A 9,980-nucleotide genomic window follows, 5' to 3' on the forward strand; every position below is an offset into this window, starting at 1 on the left:
TGTTATTGCTCCTTTTGGCCATATCTCTTCTGTGAGAGAAATGCTCTGTCTGCTTACCAGAATCCCGTCCATTGTGTTGGGGTGGGGGCAGGGTGCATAAGGGCAGTAGGAGCCATGTGGATAGAGGGGCAGACCCAGAACCAAAAAAGCTGCTTCTGTCCTTTTTGGGGCTTCCTGGCACAGAGCTGGAGGTAAGCTATCCACTTATGGCCACTCCATCTTCATAGGAGGCAAAATCAGAAAAGCTGGACAAGCCTTGGGAACTAATTAGGCTTACAGGAGTGCAGTATATTGAGTTAGGCACCCTGCTGGGAAACTTGCCCTTACCCCCAGTGAAGGAAGAAGCTATGTATTGTGGGGTGGGGCCATGGGGCTTGTGTTTTTATTTGTTGAGATTCAGCTTTGTGAGAAGGAGAGCACCTACAGCAGAATGCTGAATTTGTGTTAACTGCAGATTGAAAAAATTAAGCTGCATTTGACTGGAGAGTTTCTGTTCTTTCTTTAGCAGAGTAGAAGAGAATAATTATATCTTACCAGAACTAACATTCACTTTCAATGAGATGTTCTTGTTCGCTAAGCAGTCATCACATATAACAATTGTAGGGAGTGTGATGTCCTTGCATGAAGTTTCAGTAATACTAGGCAGTTGCTGTGATTATATTCATTATGTACCTAATGTGGGTGCCTTGTGGCAATCATAAGGCGATATAAACAAGCAGAAGACCCACACCAACGAATGTCATACTGTGGAAACAGAGGCACCACTTTACCATTTTCCCATTACAAGTCAGCTCCTACTGAGGTGGGAAGAGAATAAGCTTTCGAGCAAATGCATGTCTGATAAACCTTCTACTTTGCCATTTTCCTGTTCTATGCTCTAATCTAGAGAGAATGCATGTAACTTCTCTCATCTATGAAATGGCAATAATAATGCTGACACCTTGTTTTTTTAAAACAGTTTTTTAACGTTTATTTGTTTTTGAGAGAGACAGAGAGACAGAGTATGAGCAGGGGAGGGGCAGAGAGAGAGGGAGACACAGAATCTGAAGCAGGCTCCAGGCTCCGAGCTGTCAGCACAGAGCCCGACCCGGGGCTCGAACTCACAAACTGTGAGCTCATGACCTGAGTGGAAGTTGGACGCTTAATTGACTGAACCACCCAGGTGCCCCTCTTGAATTTTAAATATATAGAAACAAACCAGTTTTAGATATGTAACGATTTCTTTGGAACTAAAATTCATCTTGCTCATGATTCCACATTTGGGTTTTATGATAAAAACTGTGTAGCCAAACCTGGTTTAAAACAGTTACTTTCAAATGATTACGCAATCAATTTAGGATTTAAATTGGTCTGTTTCAAATATCAAATTTCTGCTTAGGCTCCTTCTCTTCCCTTCTCCTACTATCTTCCTTCCCACCATATCAAAGGCAAGAAAAAGCTCATGTAACACCATGGTGGTGGAGACAGGGAGTCCACCTGTGTCCTCAGAGTCTTTATTGGCCTTGCCTGAGATCTTCTATGGCTCTTGGCCTTTCGCCTCTATGCCCACCCCTTTCTGTCCATGCACCATGACATCTGGTCTGGTGGCATGCATAGGACACAATTATTCTTCTCACAGTGATACAGTTACTCCTGCTGATTGGCCCCACCATGGCTGTCTCTGCGATCTTCCAAGATGAGGCTCGAGCAAAATCTTGTCTACGGGTCATCCACTCACAGTCTGTGCTGTGAGAAGCCTTCCCTTATTTCAGCTCTGCCCAGGCAGACACTCTCTTCTTAGGTAATTTCTTCCCCTTTTCAGGGACTATGGAAAGCTTCTGAGGCTAAGGCCTCTAAGACACATGTGAGTGGGCAAGGGGCAGAGGGGGAGAAAATCTTAAGCAGGCTCCACCCTCAGCATGGAGCCCAACATGGGGCTCGATCCCACAACCCTGGGATCATGACCTGAGCTGAAATCAAGGTTGGACGTTCAACCTACTGAGCCATCCACATGCTCCATTATATCACTTTTTAAAATACTAGTTTTGCAGCCAGTTTTGAGGTAGCAACCTTTTTCAGACTCCTCTTATACCCTATTTCTAAGAATTTTATCAGGCATAATTGTTGAATTTTGTTCCAAGAAAACTCCTAGACTAGTTTCTACTTTGTGGAAAAGATTTTAACTGTTAATGAATTTTCATAGAAAATAATTCCATACAGTATAATATAATTCAAGTATTCTCCTTTACCTGCAGTACTCAAAAGTTAATCTTTCTGAGAAAATTTCCTCTTACTTCTAAGTCTTCAAATGGATTGCTATATACTACTTAACTACATTTTTAACTTTCAATCTATCTAGGATTGCAGTCTGTTTCCTTTTTTAATACGTTTTTGTGTGTTCTTCATTGTCGTTATTAATTGTGCCAGTTGTTTTCAATTTTATTGGCTTTTCCTAGGAACTGGCTTTGGCCTTGTTGGTCTTCTCTAGCAAATCTTTGATTTGCATTTTATTCCATGTGCTCTTATGTTTCATTTCTCTTCTTCTCCTTTCTCTGTATGTAATCCATTTTTCTAACTACTTAAGTCGAATACCTACCTTCCCTCTTTTTAACCTGTCTTCTTTTCTAAGATAAACATTTAAGGCTGTAAATCTCCTGTGTAATACCATTTTTTGCCATATCCCACAAGTTTTGGTATGTGAGTTTTGAAAGCTCCTTCAATCCCAAGTATTCTCTAATTTCCCTGTAACTGTCTTCTCTTAGGTGTTGGATGTTTGAGATGATCAATTTTATTTTTGTTTCCTAATGGATGTATTTGTTTTCTATTATTAAAATGACTTTCTATGCTCATGTGCATAGAAGTCACAGAATGTATTCTATAACAGGCTTCAGATAGAAATTGATTAACTTTATTGAGGCTTATTATGTGACCTGGTAAGTGATCAATTTTGTAAATGTTCCATTTGGGAATGGAAGAAAAATGTGTATGCTATTTTTTGTATGTGTATATACAACTTTATATATACATATACAGTACAACCTTGCTTTGTGAGCATAATTCATTCCGGAAACATGCTTGTAATCCAAAGCACTTGTATATCAAAGCAAATTTCCCCATAACAAATAATGGAAACTCAGATGATTCATTCCACAACCCAAAAATATTCATGTAAAAAATGAGTACAATAGTGTAATATAATACAAAATAATAAACAAAATAAAAAATACAAAGAAAAACAAATTGACCTGCACTGACCTTAGAAAACCTTCGTTGCTGGTGTAGGGAAGACAAGAGAGAGGAGGGTCATTGTGTAGGATGACTTTCACTACCACTAATGGAATCACTGCTACCTGTTGGCTTAATGGAATCTTTCCTTTTTGTGCAGTTTTAACGAGGAACCTATCCAATGACACTTGCTTTTGCCTCCTTTTGAGGATTTCGCAGAAATGTGATATTGCATTAACAATCACCCACAATCTTCACAGAAGGGGGAGAGAGAGTGAGAGAGAGAGGGAGAGAGAGAACCATTGGCTCAGTTGTGATCATGTGACATGTGACGTTCGGCATCGTGTACTATTCATATTGTAAGACATCGCTCATTTATCAAGTTAAAATTTATTAGAAAGGTTTGCTCATCTTGCAGCACTCATAGAACAAGTTACTCGCAATCCGAGGTTTTACTGTATATTCACACTCATCTTACACATATATTCATTAGAATAAGCTTTTATATTTTTCAGTTCGTGAGGGATGTTAAAATCTCCCACTGTGTTATAAGGAGATTTCTCAGTTTCTCTACTCAGCTCTTTTTACTCTGTCAATATTTTCTTTATGTATTTTGAAGCTGTTATGAAATACAATCATCTTTTAGGGTTGCAAGATAAAATATAACATGCTTAGGTAATTTGAATTTAAGGTAAACAATGAATAATTTTTTAGTATGACTATGCCATGTAGTATTTGGGAAGTATTTATAGTAAAGAGAACTTGTTGTTTTTCTAAAGGTACAATTTAGCCAGGTGTCCTGTATTTTTATTTGCTAAATCTGGCAACTGTATCCATCTTCTGGAGCTTTAAACTTTTGCCAAGTGCTGGCTCTCTTTATCCCTATCTATGCTAGACTTAGAGCCATGGTCAGCTTCCTTTTCCTCTTCCTCCCCCACATCCTCCTCTTCTTCCTGTTCTGTCTGTGCCTGGTAAATCTTTCCCATTATTTTATTTTCAACTTCCTCATGTCCTTATACTTTGATATGTCTCCTTTTAGCCATATATAGCCTGACTCTTTTTTTTCAAGCATGACAATTTTTGCCTTTTAACTAATTTTAATCACTTATACTGCCTATCATTATGGACATACTTGGATTTACCTCTCACCTCTTATTTTCCATTTTGGATTTTCTATTTCTCCTGCTTTTTCTATGTTTTCTGTGTGTTTTTTTTCCTTTGATATTAGTCTTTTGAACTGAAGATTTTTCTTTTCCTTTTTTTTCTTTTCTATTTGTCTTATTTATTGGCTTTCCCCAACCTAAGGGTTGATCTCTTTCATTAATTCAGGAAAATTCTCAGCCATTATCTATTTCAATACTGCCTCTCCCCTATTTTCTTTATGCTCTCCTTTTGGAACTCTAGCAAGATGCAAGTTGGACCTTTTCACTCTGTTCTCTACATCTTTTTATCTATCTTTGCTATTTTCCATCTCATCGTCCCTCTGTGTCTGGTCTGCCATATAGCTGAGCCACCTAGGAAGCGCCTTCATGAGAGATTCTGAGCTAGAACCACCGAGCTAATTTGCTCCTGAATTTCTGACGTGCAAAGCCATGTGGGATAATGAATGTTTATTGCTGTTGTAAGCCACTAAATTTGGGAGTGTTTTGTTATTAGAGCAAGAAATAAATAATACAATAAATAATACAATTACTATGCAAGTTAGGTATGCTGTTACTTCCACTGAATTGAAAATTTTATTATGTCACCCCTCCCTTTTTTTTTAAACAACCAACCAGTGATTTCATCAGGACATCTAAAACAACAAGATCCTTGTAGAAACTCAACTCCACTTAGAAACTCTCTCTGCTACATGAAATTACCAAACACTGGAAAGAGTAACATATCTCTGGAGGGCAGGGAGATGTCTGTGATACACCGATAGCTGGCAAGCAGTAGCAAATATCTGGACTGTTATATACAAAAGCTTTTATCCCTGGACTACTAGTTTAAACACACACACACACACACACACACACACACACACACACACACACAATGTGTGTGTGCACAGCCATTCTTCTGGAAGGTTTGTGTAGCGTACTTGTTATATTCCACAGAACAGATCTTCACTTATGTCACATAGCACACAACCCTTTTATGTACCCCCCACTCTCTGAATGAGGACACTCTAGAAAAAAACTGAAGGATTGACCTTTTTCTTTTATCCATTTCCCTGCCACTCAACCTTTTTATTCGGAACCCTTTTATTCCTTCGACACCTGTTCCCTTCTTGTACCGCTCCCTTTAATGCCCTTCACTATTCGCCTACTAAGAAAACCTGCTTTCAGGGAAAACCTTCCATTAGTGATGAAATAAATGTAAATTGCCTTCCAATTTGGATTTAAACTACCTTTTTAGCTTTTCTCTCATCCTGCTGCCCCATGAAAATTCTTCACTCTAGTCAGAATATTCCCTTCCTGTGCTTCACACATTCTTGCTTCTGATGGCTGTACTCATGCCATCTCCCCACAAGAGAACCTGTCCTGCTGGCTTGTGCACGTCTTTTCACCCTTCAAAGACCAGCTCTGAAACATATCTTCCATGAAGTCTTCTACTGTCACAGTAACTTCTGTCTTCTCTTTTCCTCAACTACTACTGCAATCCTTTATACCGTCCCTGTGAGGCTCCCGGGACTTACAGCTATCTTTGTGCCTGGTTAACAGCATCCTCCCTCATCACCCTCAAGCCCTAAATGAACACAGATAAGCCTTACTTCCCCCTCTGTCCACCTCGTTTTTAAGTTCTTTGAAGGCAGAAATGGGTGTCATCCTTGTCTTCTTCACCCCTCTCAGTGCAGTTCATTCTTTGTGCCTAGTTCCTGTTCAGGAAAGAATGGTCATATGGGGAGGGATAAACACCTCTCCCCACAAGATGGGCCACAGGGTGTGTGGTGGCCAAGGTCCTCAAGGGGGCAGTAAAGGACTAGTTGTTTAATGTCCACCAGCAGAAGTAATTAATATTTAGTCCTTAAAGATTTGTAACATGGTCCAGGGAGTAAATTAAAGGCAGAAGATGAGAAGGAGACAAACAGGAATTATTTGGAATTCAGCCTAAATAGGATTAGGAACCTGGAACAGAAACCAACCATACGATGACCATCAAATGGGGGGGGGGGGGGATCAGAAAGTCTGCAAAAAGAAAAGCAAAAAGGTTCCAAAACACATGTGTGAGACTCAGAATTCAAGTTGGTCAGGAGACAAGGTCTAGCTCAGGTTCATGTTTTGACGAGAAAGAGAGCTAGGCTCAGATTACGGTGAACCAACAGGTAGGGCTCTCAGCAGGAGGACAGAAAACCAACTATGGTCTGGGTCAAATTATCCTTAAACATTGCTGAATTTCTAAAAATTACATTGCAATATATTTATGAACATAAGACAAAATCTTAAGTAAAATATTAGCGAACAGAATTCAGCATCACCTTAAAAAACGATAGTACATCATGACCAAATAGGGTTTAAGCCAGAAATACGTAAATATTGTTCAATACTAAGAAATATAATATATTTATTATAAGGAGTACTAACACAGTATAGAAGAAATATATATGATCCACTCTAATCACTTATTTTGAGAGAGAAAGAGAGAGAGAGAGAGAGAGAGAGAGAGAGAGAGAATCCCAAGCAGTGCAGGCTCCGTCTTCTAAGTGCAGAGCCTGATGTGGGGTTCGAACTCATGAACCGTGAGATCATGACCTGAGTCAAAATCAAGAGTCAGGCACTTAACCAACTGAACCTCCCAGGTGCTCCTGAAAGTGACTTTTAACATAATCCAACACCCAGTCTTGATAACAACACTTAACAAAATGAACAATTTCTTAACATGATAATATCTTAATGTTTATTATCCAATACAACTTAATAAGTGGATAACTTAGAGGCATGAAATTTAGAGAAGTAATAAAATTATTACTATTTCTAGATATCTTGATTATTAAGCAGGTAATTCTTAAAGATTCAACTGAAAAAGTACAAGTAACAAGAGACTTCAAAAAGACATTGTAGAATAAAAATATGCAGAACTAATGCCTTCTAAAATACATCTAACAATTAACTGAAAGATATAATGGAAGAAAATCTCACCTACAATAGCAACAAGATGATTAAACACTTAGGAATACATTTAACAAGAAACGGATAAAGCCTTTATGAGAAACATTAACATGTTCCTGAAGAACATGTACACACACAAAAGATTTTTAGTATATGTACTATTATTTGGAATAGCAAGATTCAAAATCGTAAGGTTTCAGTTCTACCTAAAGTAAAATATGCATTTAATGTGCTTCCCATTAAAATATTGAGCATAAAACCTTTGGCTTGCCTTTCTCCGGTCCTCAAGCAAATCAAGTGTGTCTTGACAAATAGGATAATGACTTCTCCAATTTTTCCCCTCTCCCTCTACTGAGTGAGAACCTGGGCTAATAAGAACATGAGGCAAGAAAATGAGCACATCTCTACTGAAGGATGAAAAAAAAAGGAAGGTGGGGGAAAGAGAGAGAGGAAGAGAAAGAATGAGGAAAGAAAAAACATATAGATCCTCCAGCTCATACAAAAAAATGGTGCAAGAAACAAATAGCCAGGATATCTCTTAGAAGAGCAGTGAAAGTATCAGGTACTAAAACATGTTACAAAGCCTCAATAGTTACCATCGTGTGACCTGTAAATAGAACAGTACATAACATAGGACATAAAATCCATGAATAGATCCAAATATGTATAAGGAATTCGTATGTAATAAATATGGCAAACAAAATCAGTAAGATAAGGAAGAACTTTTAAATAAATGTTGTTGAGACATTTGGCTGGATTTTGGTAAAACTAGAAGTCCCTGGGAGCAGTTACCTTTTAAAGAGACATTTCTTAAAATGTGTTCCTCAGATCATTTCGTCAGAAAGATCAGTTACATATTGAAACACAGGTTCCAAGAATCACCCACTGAATCAAAAATTTAAGTAACTCCTGAGAACTTGCATATTACCAAGTTTCTCAGATGATTCTGATGGATACACAGTTGGGAACTTCTCCTTTAAACCATCTCTCCTGGATGATTTCATCTCTCCTGCTAAGTCAGCTCTCCCTGCTTTTTTTCCCCCGTTGGGTCTATAGCTTTAGCCACTACATCCAGGTAATTGAAGGCAATTGAAAGGGCACTGAAGTCCCTGCCTATTCTGTTTGACTGAAACATATAAAATTCTCTTTCAAACCCTTAGTTTAGCTAAGATAAAGCTGGAATTTCTTTAAATAAATGTTCAGTAGAAAATAAAACAGCTCTTTACCTCCTTGTCTGTTAGAAGCTTGGCCGCCATCATGATCCACACAGTAACTTTCTGGACCAGGAAGTTCATGACCAACCGACTACCTCAGTGGAAACAGAGGGTCATTGATGTTCTTTATCCCAGAAAGGCAACAGTACCGACGACAGAAATTCAGGAAAAATTAGCCAAAATGTACAAGACCACACCAGACGTCCTCTTTGTATTTGGATTCAGAACCCATTGTGGTGGTGGCAAAACAACTGGCTTTGGCATGATTTATGATTCCTCAGATGATGTACAGAAAACGAACCCAGACATCGACTTGCAGGACATGGCTTGGATGAGAAGAAAAAGACATCAAGAAAACAGCAAAAGGAATGCAAGAACAGAATAAAGAAAGTCAGGGGGACTGCACAAGCCAATGTTGGTGCCAGCAAAAAGAAGGAGTAATAATTCTGCGGTAACTATCCGTGGTGATTAATCATGCAGATATTTCATGAGAGGATTAATAAATTAAGAACTTAAAAAAAAGAAAATAAGGGGCACCTGAGTGGTTCAGTCGGTTAAGCATGTGACTTTGGCTCAGGTCATGATCTCGTGGCTCATGGGTTCAAGCCCCACATCAGGCTCTGTGCTGACAGCTTAGAGTCTGGAGCCTGCTTTGGATTCTGTCTCTGTCTCTGTCTCTCTCAAAACTAGAGAGTGCCCTCCCCCGCTTGCACACTATCTCTCTCTCAAAAATAAATATACATTAAAAAATTTTTTTAAAAAAGAAAAGAAATGCAAAGTTATACAAATGGATTTGGTTATCTAGTGCTGATTTCTTATTCTCAGTTATCTGAAGTCAAGTCTCTGGCCAGGGCTGGTAAAATGAGGGGGTGTACCCCCATAAATGCAGACATTGCTCAAGACTTGCTCTGGGTCCCTCTGCTCCTTTCCTGAGACTTCACAATTCATTGCTGTGTGGTAGATAACTCAGAAGTTTATATGTGCAGCCCAGATATGTCCTCAAAGTTCCAGATTCAATGTACAAATGCTTGGCATATTCTCTTTAATATCTCTAATGTACCTCAAACTCAACATTTTCAAAAATGAATTCTTTTTTTGAAGTTTATTTATTTATTTTGAGAGAGAGAGAGAGAGAGAGAGAGAGAGAGAGAGAGAGAGAGAGAGAATCCCAAGCAGTTTCCATGCTTTCAGCACAGAGCCCAACGTGGGACTAAAACTGGTGAATCGAGATCGTGACCTGCGCTAAAATCAAGAGTCTGACTGACTGAGCTACCCAGACACCCCTCAAAACTGAATTACCAGTCACTCAGCACTACCTTCCCCACTCAAAACCAGTCTCCTCTCAGCGTCCTCCTGTCTTGGGCAAGAGCATCACCATCCGACCGGTTAGGTAAGGCCAAAGTGCTGGATTTGTTCTGGACACCACCTCTTTCCTTCACTTCCCAATGTAATCCACCTTAAAGTCTTGTGA

At 39.0% G+C, this 9,980-nt stretch overlaps 1 pseudogene; it reads left to right on the plus strand.

Moving 5' to 3' along the window:
* The first annotated feature begins 8,552 nt into the window (after positions 1-8,552).
* Positions 8,553-8,950, plus strand: LOC131483977 (small ribosomal subunit protein eS24-like; annotated as a pseudogene).
* The last annotated feature ends 1,030 nt before the right edge of the window (positions 8,951-9,980 follow it).

The sequence above is a fragment of the Neofelis nebulosa genome, chromosome 8 (genome assembly GCF_028018385.1).
Source record: "Neofelis nebulosa isolate mNeoNeb1 chromosome 8, mNeoNeb1.pri, whole genome shotgun sequence".
Classification (NCBI taxonomy): domain Eukaryota; kingdom Metazoa; phylum Chordata; class Mammalia; order Carnivora; family Felidae; genus Neofelis; species Neofelis nebulosa.